Here is a 14,440-nt window from a genome sequence, read left to right as displayed (position 1 = left end):
GAAAACTGACGCAACAAGGAATATAAAATAACCAAAATAATACATACAAAGCAACAAAAGTAAATGAGCAACTTGGACTCCACTATAAACTGGGAGCATGAACCAGGTGCAGTGGTAGGGAAAGCGTCCTCTGCTTTTCTAGAAACACCTGCTAAGCTGCTCATAAAAAATCAAGTTCAGGGTAGATGAAAGAGGAAAGGAAAAGTGTGACAGGTTGAAAAAATAGAGATATTCTTGGGAATTGTGTTATCCCCCATTTTTAGCTAATTTTTACTAAATACAGGCCATAGGGGTCAAATTGCAGAATTTTGCAAATAACTCGAAAACAGTTGGATTCAGCTGAAATCTGGTGGTGTAAAATTGTTCAGTATGATAGGATGGACCTATGCAGAAATTTTCAGAAAGATTGTTGACAAATGAATGAGTTATGGGTCCTGAAATGGTTTTCCAGAATTTTACATTTCCAACTTTGAAAATCTCTGTAACTTCTATATAGACTGAAATAAAATTTAGCATAAATGTTATTTAGAACATCTTTAACAATCTGTGCTTGGGGATTTTTTTATCTAGTGAAGAACATGACCGCTGTTACTAAATATAGACCACAGGGATCAAATTGTAGAATTTTGCATGTAACTCAAAAGGAGTTGGGTTTATCTAAAATCAGGCAGGGAGTAAAATTGTTCAACTTGATTGGATTGACCTGTGCTGAAATTGTCAGAAAGATCCCTTTATAGATTAATGAGTTATGGGTACTGAAATGGATTTTTTTTCAGAATTTTTGTATTTCCAACTTTGAAAGTCTACTCCTGAACTACCAGATGGATTGCAACCAAACTTGGCATAAATGTACCTTACAATATCCTTAACAATCTTCCTGTTAATTTTTGATCTGGCAAAAACCATGGTCAATGTTACTAAAAAAGAACATAGGGGGTCCAATTGAAGATTTTTGGAAATTGGTTTAAGCTGAATTCTGATACAGTAAAATTGATCAACATGGTGAGACTGACCTATGCCGAAATTTTCATAAAGATCTGTTGACCAATGTCGGAGTTATTGCCCTTGAAGAATAAAAAAATGACGAGATTTGTTTTATAATATGAAAACTCAGTAGATAACTAAGATGTTTTCTATGATTAAATGATTCTTGTTACAATAGTACAGTTAGGTCAAGAGTCCAGCTTTAGATAGATAAAAAAAACTATCTGTGATCAGGTGAGCGATTCAGGCTCTCTAGAGCCTCGAAATACATATTTTTTTTCCTTTCTTTCTGTCTTGACTCCCTTTTGGACGTGCAACTCCTGGATGACTACTGTGCCATATTTTAGGAAACTATGTAGGTAGTGATCATGAGGACATGATATGTAGTTAAACAACATGAGGACATGCACCAGCGTACAACCTAAATAGAAAGACCATCAAAATGTCTTTAAAAAAGTGTAAACATGTCTTTAAGCTCTGAAAGGCCCTGACAACAAACGATCCGCGGTAACAGAACGGTGATAATTCTTTAAAATCAATTAAAATGTCAAAATCTCGATCACATGCGCTATTAATCGGAGACTCCTATATCACCCAAGGGCCACAGGGTTGATACCACATGTGATACAGATTTTTACATGTCATGTTCATTATATCATATAGATATATATTAACTATACAATTATAGTTAGTGAAAGATGCAATATAGGTCCAGGTGTGATATAGCCGAAAGGCCGTAGCAAAGGGGTGCGACGGGTGCAATCGCACCCCCCCCCCCCCTCTTTTGAAAAAAAAAAATATAAAAAAAAACTTTGATTTACATCTTACCCTGTAATTAAAGAGAAATCATACCTAATAACCAAGTAAAACTGCTTATCAGTGATCACTTCACAACCCCCCTCCATTCAGAAAACCTGGCTACGGCGCGCCCTATTAGAGTATGTCATTTAGGTCTAGGGCGCGATATAGGTCTAGAGGTGTAATACAGGTAATGCGATATAGGATTTAACTGTCAAATCAGCGAAGCAAATTTTGGTCGTTCCCTCCGCGGGACTCGAACTCTTACCGCTGTGGCGTCTATGGCAACACCGCCTGCACCCTTGACCACTTGGCCAGCTAGGCGATATAAAAATGCAGCTTTCGCTGGCCGGGTCATTCCATCTCGTAGATTAATCTAGGGCTTCCCATGTAGATTTTGAAGGTGGAGGGTTGTGATCATGCCAAAGTACTTTGATATGGATTGAAATAAGTTTTTCGGGCTTAAAATGTTCCTATATTTATCATCGAACATATTTAATATTGACGATAACATCAACCGCATAATACGATCGAGCACACAGTTTGTAATTCAACACTTCTGATTTCCTCTTAAAAACAGCTATATGTCATAAATAGCTGGTATACATACATCGAATACCATATTAGGTACATTGACTCCATGAATAAATAACGTAAGAATACGTTTATCTCGAATGATATTAAAAATAGTCTTAAATGACCAGGATTAGTGTAATGTCCGGACGAAAATAAATTACATACGCGTCTTGTCAACTTACAGCAAGATATGTCAAACTATTGGAAGTTAAACATTTGCCTTTTAATTGAGAGATGGGGGCGTAGCCAGACTTTCTTTGAAGTGGAAGCCCAGATTCGGCAGGGGGTCTAGGGACCGCTCAAGGCCCCCTGTGGTTGACAGGAACCGAAGCACCATGAAGTTTCCGGTGTTAGAGCGTTTTACACCCATAAAACAGGGGCGTAGCTAGGCCTGTTTTAGTTGTACGCAAAATTACGGCGAGGGGTCTTGGGGGGGGGGGTCGCTCAAGGCCCCCAGTAAGTCCGGCAAGGCAAAGCCATGAGGGAAACTCCTGAATTTTAACGATTTTGGAGCCAGTTTTTCAGAGCCTATACTACGTTCATGGTATGCATATGTGATAAATAACCTTTATTTCATCTTTAAAATGTGTGTTTTTATTTTTGTTACTTTTTCCTAAAGTACGCAACTGCGTATTTGCGTATAGGCAGCTACGCCCCTGCATAAAAGTTAGTCAAAGTTTATGCTAAAAAAAGGCTTTACTGCCAGATAATTTTGTGGATTTTTTATTTCTTTTTCTTTTTTTTATAAACAATAGTGGACACAGACTGGTATTTCCCGAGGGGCAAGTAAGGATGCAGACTGGTATTACTTGAAGAGCAAATTTGAACATGCATACTTTTGTCTTGAATGTGTTTGCATTGTCTAGAAAACTCCTCAATTTATTGATATCAATAATTGAATTATGCATATGTTGATAAGTATCCATTAACATATGTTACTAAATATCGACTGACGCCATTACATGGGGAACAAATTCCACAATGGCTTGCCGTAACCATAAGACACGTCATATACATATAACAATGTTTCTTTATCGAAGGTGTACATGCATGGGTGTGTTGAATTTGATATGTCGTGTTAAGGATTGACCATTTTACTTTATGTACGTTAACTTGGTAAGTTCTGGACTCTCAGTTTTTTTTTTAAATTAACAGAAACCAACAGCCTGGTATCTGTCAGTTACAAAGATGGCCCTAATTTGAAAACGGTAGGGGTCATAAACTCAAAATTAAAGAGGTGCATTCCTTTAGTAGTTAGTAAAATCATATCAAAATTTCATAACAATTAATTAACCATAACTAAAGGCATCTCACGAAAACCAAGTGAATATGGACGACGACGACAAGGACGCCGCCGACGATGACGCCGCTGTCAGCACCATACCAATATACGACCGCATTTTTTTTACATATATAAGGTCTTTGATTTTAAATTAGTCTTAGACAGTTCTATATTAAAACAGAATAAAACTAAAAATTTTCCCACCTACAGTCATGTACTCAACAGAAAACATTCAAAATTCTTATGAATCAAAATTACAATACCGGTATATGAAGGACGTTAAGGCTAAATTCCATCGATACTGGCTCACAGTTAACACTTCAAAATCAATATTTCAACTAAATTTGGTATCAAACAATTTTATCAACTTCTAAATAGCCTGAAAAATGTTTCCTATACTATAGTACTTGTTTTGCAGCTGTATAAAATATATCTAGAGGCACTGCTAGTATTATTTGGTTTCAGAACCAACATAACGCGTATGTACATTCAGTACTTCACAACACTGTCATTTACTTTAGAATCTCTATTTCATTAAATCTTGTAAATCTTCACAATTTAACAAAACTTAGTTGTTTTTATGTGTGTAGTATTAATGTCTTGATACTTAATAAAATCCCCACCCTTTTAAAAAATGTTCAAGTATAAATGTGACTAAAATTATATTTTTATGTACATGTACAAACTTTACTTTATCAGCATGAAGTCATACACAAAAAATTGTTCAATTAAAATCATATAAAGAGTTGTCAGTTCATGTAGTCTGACATATACATATATAGCAAAACTAAAAACCGTTGGAGCACTTACATGTACACTGTACTTTTACGTGTACATAATGTCTATAGGTATAATGTAGAGTCCCCGAAACTTCATGTTACAGTAATGGGCAGCTAGTTGGACTACCTCAACTCAACAGATTCCTCAATGCCATGTGTTTTGCGACTAAATAGCTTGCCAGACAACCTCTAGCACTGCTTGAGTAATAAATAGACCATCCTATTAGGCCTAAAAATATGTTATGTTTCCGCTCGCCCGACCGACCCTCCTTCAGCCCCCTACCCGAAAGTTTTTATTTGTTATTTTGAAAAAGAATAATTATAAAGTCTGCCGATTGTCATTCAGAAAAAAAAGAAGTCGAATATAAAGCCATAGATTTTTTTCCTATCTTACATGGAAAAACAAAGAGAGATATTGGTTGTTTATATTTAGATTCGATTGTAAACACACATGACGTGAGTTGTCTCTTGGCACTTTAATTAAATATTTTTTCATTTTGACCACCGCCGTTAAAACAAAAAAAAATATCTCAAGGACCGAATCCCCAAATGGATTAGGCCGTGGACTAAATCTATTAGTTTTTTCGTATTTGGTTCATTGTTTTCTAAGTTTGGTGTCACTATGACTTATTACATTTTTTAAATTTTAAATAAAAATAAATCCCTACCTACCGACCCGACAAAATTTTAGAATGGTGATCGGAAACATAACATTATTTTTTCGGCCTTGGAGATTGACTGGCTTGCACTATTAAATTGACCAACCTTTCGGTCTTACATGCACTTGGAGGTGTTGATTTTATCCAAAAAGTATTTTGCTGGGTCAAAGATTCAGCAAATGTTGTAGGCTGTACAATATATAGCGCACAGATTACAAATTGGAACACTACGTCACGGATCGACATTAAATCACGTGATAATGCATTTAATGAATTTAATGAATGAATGATGTCCATACTATGCCCGGGGACTGTGTAAACGTTTCAATGCTTTACAGTAACACCGTCCTTGAGAGACTCCAAATGATGGCCAAGAGCGTTAAGAAGCCCCTCTGGCCGTCATGTATTACAAATATCACTTATAAGTGCAAACCGGGACTAACAGTATTGAGTATATATGTTAGAACGAAAACGAAAATTAAACCAAGTATAGGAACACGTACAGTCAGCTGATGGTCGGCGCCACTCATATCGTGCAAATGATTGGCTAACACTGTGTTACGAAAGATTTTTTTTGGGGGGGGATATTAGTGGGTGTCATCCCAGTTGTCCAACATTTTATAATTACAGGTAAAAATGTGTGGGACAAGTGGGAATTGTGTACATGTTAATTAGTTGTTTTCACACCCTTATTACAATAGGTAATTATGTATAGTCTCTTTCAGATTCTTTTTTTATTCTCTAAACACCATTACAGTACAGAGAAGACAATACAGTTAATACATAAATATTCAGCGCATGACAATTGTGGAAACTATAATAAGATAACAGAAAAAAAGATTAAGTAAATAACATTTTAACACATTTTGACAAATTTCAGATAGTGGCATTGTAGAGGACTAACCTTGAGAAACATTTTTAAAATCAATTTCGATGAGTTTAACAAATTTACATAGGTTTCGTAATTCATGCTTGTTTTTTGTCTGAAACAGATCTTTAAATTTCAGAATATTCACTCGCTCGAAATATCTTTTGTTTAAAAATTGCTTCCTCGTGTCCGAAAAATGGAGACATTGGAAAATGACATGGAACTCATCTCCATGTTCTCCATTATTACATAAGGTACATAAACTTGAGTTATCAAAGTTTTGCCAAGTTGCTGTTTCGCTTGGTAGTCTATGGTTGCCTACTCTGAATCTACAAAGAGTAATAGCATCCTTTTCGTGTAAAATATCTAAATAGTTTTCGAATTCAAATTTTTCTTTAATCAATTTATAACAAAAGCATTTATGCGAGTTTTCTACGTCGGATCTCCATGTTTGTTGAAACTGGTCTTTTAATCGCAGACTAATAGATTTTGTAAACCACTCTGAATGAAAACCTCCCGCAAACTGAATGTGCCAAATGTTCCCAAACCCACAATTATCTAGAGTGTTTTTAGTCATGTTAACCCATGGGGATTCAAATATGTTTTGAATATATAGTTCATACATATATCTATAAAGTACATTTGAAAGTTTACTGGATTTGCCATTTACGAGTCTAGACCAATATCCCATCATACGAGACTTAATTTGAACAGCTAAAGGGTAAGCACCGAGCTCACCATATATCATATCATTTGGCGTGCTCCTCTTTAAGTTAAGCAATAGCTTACAGAATTTCAAATGAACCCTCTCAATAATGTCTAAGTTAGTATGGCCCCATATCTCGCAACCATATAAAAGAATAGGTTTTTACTATCTTGTCAAATAAGTCATATTGGTCTCGTATTGACAGGTTATGTAGTCTACCCTTCTTAAGAACATCATACATAGCTATGGTAGCCTTTTTAACATTCATCTTTTTCGCTGATGTTAAACTGCCTGATCTTGAAAATAATTGACCGAGGTATGAAAATTCTTTAACAATTTCAATCGCATTACCGTTATATGAAAAATGTGTATTTCTAGGTATGCGACCTGAAGAAAAAATGACTACTTTTGTTTTATTAGTATTAACATACAGTTTCCATTGAGTGCAATATTCATAAAATTTATCAATTTGAAACTGTAAATCTTCTTTTGCCTCTGCTAATAACACTGTGTCATCAGCATATAAAAGTAAAAATAGTTTGATAAATATGTTGAGTTGATCACCTATCTCATCAGATAGGCTGTTCAACCCCCTAACATCAGTCTCTACGAAGAATTGTTCTAAATCATTTAAAAATAAGGCAAATAAGAAAGGAGATAAATTTTCTCCCTGTCTAACACCAATATTACATTCAAAGTATTCAGACATACTACCATTGTATAAAATTCTCGACTTAATACTACTATACATGTTGAAAATAATATTATACATTTTACCATTTATATTGTTTAGTAACATTTTATTCCAGAGACCAAGACGCCAGACTTTATCGAAAGCTTTTTCAAAATCAATAAACAAACAATATAATTTCTTCCTCTTATATTGTCTTATCAGATCAAAAAGGGAATTCAGAACAAATAAATTATCTATCGTTGAGTATCCTGGTCGAAACCCTCCCTGATTTTCACATATCAGGTTCACTTCTTCTGAAAATTTGTTCAATCTATAGTTTAAGACAGAGGTAAACAATTTTCCAAAACAGCTTATAATAGTAATAGGCCTAAAATTCTTTGGATCGAATTGGTCTCCTTTGTTCTTATAGATTGGTATAATATTACCAAGAAGCCACTCATCGGGAACAATGCCACTATCAAAAATTATATTAAATAATCTAACATATACATTAGGCATGATAGAGAATGAATATTTCAAATATTCATTTACAATATTATCGTCACCTGACGATTTGTCATTTTTCAAGCGTTTTATAACTTGTTCTATTTCTTCATAAGAAAAAGTATGATTAATTTGTTCATTTACAACATCTACCTCGGGTAGATCAAAATCATCATTGTGTGGATTAATGTTAAGGGTTTTGAAAAAATCAAATAAACTTTCTATTTGAATATCTGGTGACTTTTTCTTTTTATAACCATTTATAGTTTTCCAATACTCCTTTGGGTTTTTAGTTTTCAAATTATTTAATTTCCTTTTTAACTGCTGCCTGTGTAATTTTATATTAACATCCAAAGTGGATTTGTATTCTTTTTCTAGTTGCTTTGTTTGATTCTTCAAAGCCTCTGTTTTAGTACTTCTAAATTGACGTTTTGAACGTTTATAACGCCTTCGAGCTAATTTACAATCAGCACTGAACCACGGTTTATCATTTTTCTTCTTTTTATTTTGCTTATTAGAAGGAATATATGTTCCAAAGGTATTTTCGGCAGCATCTGTCAGAATTTCACCAACTTTCTGAACGAGCCCATTTATAATATTTTTGTCAATATTGTTCATGTTGACATTTTCTATTTCTTGCAAAATAATATCAATATTTTGAGTATTTAAATAATTTTGAAAGTCGCCAGCTTTTTCATTATCCCATCTCTTAGTTTTCTTGATCAGTGATACGTTTTCTTGCTCCATTTCATTTGGTTTACTAATACATTTCAAAACAAGATGGATAGGATTATGTACATCAGACAATAACTTACTAAAATCTAAAATTGAAAACTCATTTATAATGCTAAAAAATACTGGAGAGCAAACAACAAAATCTACAACACTAGTTCCTTTACAAGTAAAATTTCCAACATTTTTATCATCTCCAGCTCTACCGTTAACTATAAATAAAGAGTTGTTTCTACAGAACTCTAGTAAGGAGTTACCAAAATTATTCCTTATTTTGTCACAATTAGTTCTATCTAATGGTACATTCAATTCGTTCAGAATTTCTGAACCATTAGTTTGACTTTCTAACTTTCTGAATATTATCTAATTGTATTATGTAGTATCTACAGATAAATTGTTCCTGAAGTATATTTATTGCTATAAAATATGTAACTTAATATAAAATAAAATAGATCTTTTCCAATCCTTTGTACTGATGCCTGGTAACAGAGGGAGATATTCCATGTGGATAGTTTGAATGCATTTTGAACTGTGCTTTCTGATGATGCTTTTTCCATTTTAATATTTTTCTCCTTGGGTGATAATTGAAACAACAATAATTTTTTTCTAATATTTATTAATTGCTTTATGATATATTTCAATATTTATGAAAATAACAAGATTCACAAAAATTAACAGAATGATAATAATGCACTATTACAGTATAAAACAAACAGTAATATGTTCATACACTTCTACCCAAGGTGAATAAGCTGAGATGCCGCATCAGCATAATTGATAACTGTGATTTCCCCGTTGCGTAGTCTTTGTTTGAATAGTTGCAGTCTGTTGTCAATATTTCTGTATTTGCGGCGCTTTCTTGTTGGTAGTCCCCCTGCTCTAATTTGGATGATATTTACTTCATTGGCTGACTGGATCTGCTTGAGATGAGTAATGAATGTGTAGATGTTCGGATGTGCCTGCTGTATTTGTTTCTTAATCTTGGAATGCCATCCCTCTAAGTGGTTGGTTGTTCTGGATTCATCATGGTCAAAGTGGTTCCAGATTTGCTGATCAGACTCTACCAACTGCGTTGTTACATAGTCTGTAAATGGTATTGGGTTGATGTTAATATCGGCATTTTCCAAGTCAGTCAAAGCATTAAACCACACATCTTCTACACTCTGCAGAGGAACTAAGGGTAGCACTGCTGCTCTGCGTACCAGTGTCTTGATGACTTCATTTTCTTTGTACTGTGTTTGTAGTCCTGATTGCTGTGTCTTCCTCCAAATACACTGCGTGAAATGAAAAAAAAAACACCCTCGAATTGCAATGTTAGGAATATATATACCTCTTTTGAGATGTGTTCACATTGATTTCAACAAGCTGAAGTGGGATGTTGCTCATAAGCAAGCCCACTTAGAGAGAAATTGATTAGCCAATTAATGTGGTCAGTTATTAAAAGTTATTATATGACTGCTGGTTTAATTAGTTAAAATAATTAACTTCACTTATTATTTTTATTATTATTATTTTTTTTTAATTCCAATCAAAAATATGTATCTACATGTATATGACTAGATGGTGATAGTGGAGTACTAGAAAAATACTATAACTTTGTCAAAACACTAATTAATTATTTGTTGTTATAAGAATGTTGGACAACTGGGAATATAGTTTTTTTTCAAATGTGGGACAAATGGGAATAAACCTATTAGTGGTTTATTTCCACAAAGACAGTCGAATTATCAGCTCAAAGCAACCATGTCCTAGCTTTATAATGCACGAAATGAAGGATGTAACGGATATACGGAAAGCGCTATCTTTTTCAATTTTCTTGTTATAGTGTTATTTAATTCGGATAAAACTAAAATGAAGAAATTGTCCTCCCCAATTTGATATGTTGTATTTTGTATTGTTTCGGCACCTGTGAATGGAGTTTTCATATCACAACTCGTAGGATATGCAAGAGCTTGCTGTAATTACGTAGACTTTTTGTACCGCGCTAGACTTCTGACAATTAAGTATCTGGAACAGGGTTTTGTTGCTACAAGATTGAAGTCGTCACTACAGAAGTTTTATGGTCGTTATTGTGAACTCGTGGATCGTTATGGTGTATCCATCTGCACCATGAGGACCGGTTTGTTCAGCGTGTTATATTTTTGCTATCCTCTTTCATCTTCCCCAGACTTGACTTTTTATGAGCAACTCGACGGGTGTTTCTAGAAAAGCAGAGGACACTTACCCTATCGGTACACCTGGTCCATTCCTCCAGTTTCTTTGTGGAATCCTAGTTGCTCATTTACTTTTTGTGTTGCTTTGTCCGTGTTATTTTAGTTTTTTTTTTTGCGGGTTTTTTTTGCGCATGCGTCGTCTTGTCTATAGGGTACATTCTTTTGAATCTAGAATCTTGGTTCCCTTGATTACTAATTGTACCTTACAGTGGTCTCAGAAATAGTTGTATCTCGACTCAGGTTCCATAGGTTACCTGATTTTTAAGCTTTTGAAAAAAAAAAACAATTTATGCAACATATTCCTTCAACTATTTTGGAAAGAATCTGATACACTTTAAATAAAGAATAGTCCATCAAGTTTTGAAGTAATCATTGCAATCACCATCAATTTGGTAAATCGTCATTCATGTCTAGAGATCAATTAAATTTCGAATAAGTAAATGCTGCTCATTCTGCGATAGTACACCTGAGTCTATATGTATTCCTTCTATGAGGTCTGATTGTTTTTGTCTGTTTTTTTTTTCAAGCTCATATAATGACTTTTAATCCGTAATTAAAAGTGTATGATATAAAGTACTAGCAAATGGGTAACGTTGACATTTGACTTCTTAAGGTCCAATCCAGAGGGCCTGGGTCCAATCTTTATATTAACTGACTTATGGTCCACACACAGTATACATTGTTTGTCACTTTTTCAGACAAACTAGATCTGTCTTGAACTTAGACAAATTCAAACCATTTAAAAGACGTATATATGTTACCTTTATGAAAATGGGATTCCGAGTTTTACATGATAAACCCGTGTTTTTATTCAATGAGGACATAGTAAATCACGAAACAACATAAATATCCTCATACAATATCGCTTCCATAAATTACCTCCTCATCTTCATTTTTTTCTATCTCTTTATTTTATTCTACTTCATTTTGTTAATTTTTTTTAAATGATGTGGAAGCTCAGGAAACGCGCCAGAGAGTATCGGAAGTTTATGTATGTCTATGAAAATAAAAATGTCCTTTCCCGGGGTAAACATTATTTGCATCCTAAATATAACGAGAACAGGTATGATTGTACATGTCAAAGAGACAACAATCCTACCGGGATGAAAATGTCAGCCCAAGGCCATCCATTGGTCTTCAATGAACGACGAGGATGCCCTCATACCACAAGGCAGGTTACAACTAAACTCTACATATGTAAAGTTTTATGAACGTTCACCGAAAACATATTATTTTCTAACCAAGAATTTTAAACAACGTATATAAAACACCTTTAGCATATTTGTAGGTTTGCGAAGAACAAGAACTATGGTAAAATACGTGAATTAAAATCAAAATGTTTTTGTTTATTGACCAGGTGATAAAAGTTTTGCATTAATACTGGGAAAGGACACCAAAGGGTATCCAAACATCCTTGGGTATACAAGCTTATTATCTTACAATGTTACATCAACACTTTCATGTTGTTGTCTGCCACTGTGTGTGTGAAATTCCTGGCCTCTGATGAGAGACTTGATTTTATTCTCTTTAACTGTACATAAACTTTTCACTGTTATTTATTGAATATCAATTTTTCGTGAGTTTTATACGGTAACCCCTCGTTTTTGAAATGAAGGGGTTTCCCGTCCTTTACTTTCAGCTTTTTAATTGTAATAAACTTTTAACTGTTCTTTATTGACTTTAATTTTTCATGAGTTTTATATGGTAGCCCCTTATTTTTGAAATCCAGGGGAATTCCCATTCTGTAGTTCAGCTCATTGACACCTAGGAGCGCCCCGTGCAGGTCCGGGTGTTAAAAGAATAGGCCTGCAGCAGCGCTAAGCTTGTCGTATAAGGCGACTAAATAGTGCTCAGAAACCTAGCCAGGGGCTAGGCGCTCTGCCCACAGAGCAACTGGGATGTGTGCCCCAGGTGGTGGAATGGGGTACCCCTGGCGTGTTACATGCTGGGGTTGTCAGGCTATAATACGGAAAACCTGACCGCAAACCATAGTGGTGCACCGTGTTGGGAAAGATGCCACGTTCCTCGCACGTTAAAGAACCCTGCTGTAGTATTTGATAGGAGTAGGAACCTTTGCGCTCCGCCACAGGAGGCTAAATTGCCCGACCTTACCCATTCCCCCTTTTTCCAGTGGCAATCAAAATTTGGCGACCCTATTGTCCTTGTGTCCCATCCTTTTTTTTTCATTTCATGTTCATTTTATCATCCATTTCATGTTCATCGTCTGAATATAGCTGAAATATTGCTGCTCGGACGTTAAACCCCAACAAACAAACAAAACAAACAGACACCTAGGAGCAGGTGTTGCACTGAGGGAATATAAGGGTTTTTTTGTGTATACATGCATCATATCTTCTTCAGGTTAAACTTCATGTTGAAGTGTTTATATAATGTATAATATATTGTACGAAGTGGAAGTGGAATTACTATTACAGTAATAATCATTAAAAGGTGTGATGGTTTAAAAATTCCTGCAAAACATTTTCAGCGCACTGCCAGAAATTAGTGCAAGATGCTAATGAATAATTAATTTGATTAATTAACAGCAATCGGTCATACTTTTGAGGCTCAAAATAGTAAACAAAATGGATTAATACTAATACCTCGCATTGGAAGAATTGGGATTTATTTTACAAACGATGGGGACATAACTTTTTGTAGGTTTAAACTGGTCTTGAGCTGGCATGTCAGTTAACTGCTAGTAGTCCTTAGATAGTACATTTGTGTAATTTATATTCAGTTTCTTTACTTTCGTTGTAACAGGGGACGCAGACCTTTTTGAAATGATTTTTATGTGTGTCTTAATTGTTCACACCAATGGGTGGCCTTGGGCTGATATTTTCATCTCGGTGGGGTTGTTGTCTCTTTGACATACACACCATACCTATTCTCGTTTTAAATTAAGTAATTTCACTTATTCGTTGGCATAAAATTAGTTATTAAAATAACTTTACATATATGGTTCATATAAAGACTTGTAATTAATAGTTTTATTGCATTCTTATTGCATTTATGGGGAAATGTCCGAAATTCAACTTTCGTCACATTTGTTTTAATACCACTACAGCTAGATTAATTTTTTTTGTTAAATATTTTCTTTTCTGTTTAGTAATTATCGTATCGAGATGTTACTTTTATAAGAATGTTTCATAACTTGTGGGTTTATTTTCAGTTATACAACACAGACAGAAATCAACCATTAAGCAGGGAGACTTTTTCTCGTATCGGCGTATAGTAGACATTATTTTGCGTTGCTTTTATATAGATTTACTTTGGTTTTCCTGCTTCTACTTCTAAGCTGTTCTCGCATTTGTCAAATCTGTTTTTATATAGATCTGTGTATAATAATTAAGTAATTATGGGTGTTCCTAGGTAAGTATATATATATATTGGTATTTTATGAAATTGCTGGAACCAGGATTCGAAGGGTTATCAAAAGAATATAATAAAAGGATAACAACTAGACAGGGAAAATAGTCACACACTTCAAAGAACATGAAATAGGGGTGTTGCTACAGATAAAAGGAAAGTTGATGATACGGAATGAGCAGTCGTTGCACTTGTCGTATAGTTTGGTAATGAGTTTTCCCTTTCCATCGATCTGTGAGAGTAAATCAGGATAAGAGGCTGACTTCGTATCAAATTCTTTGGGGCAGATGCGATGTC

Source organism: Perna viridis, chromosome 2, assembly GCF_037379345.1.
Source record: "Perna viridis isolate PV_CMFRI_1.1 ecotype Kerala chromosome 2, ASM3737934v1, whole genome shotgun sequence".
Classification (NCBI taxonomy): domain Eukaryota; kingdom Metazoa; phylum Mollusca; class Bivalvia; order Mytilida; family Mytilidae; genus Perna; species Perna viridis.
The sequence above is the reverse complement of the archived record's forward strand: the minus strand, read 5'-3'. Positions refer to the sequence as shown.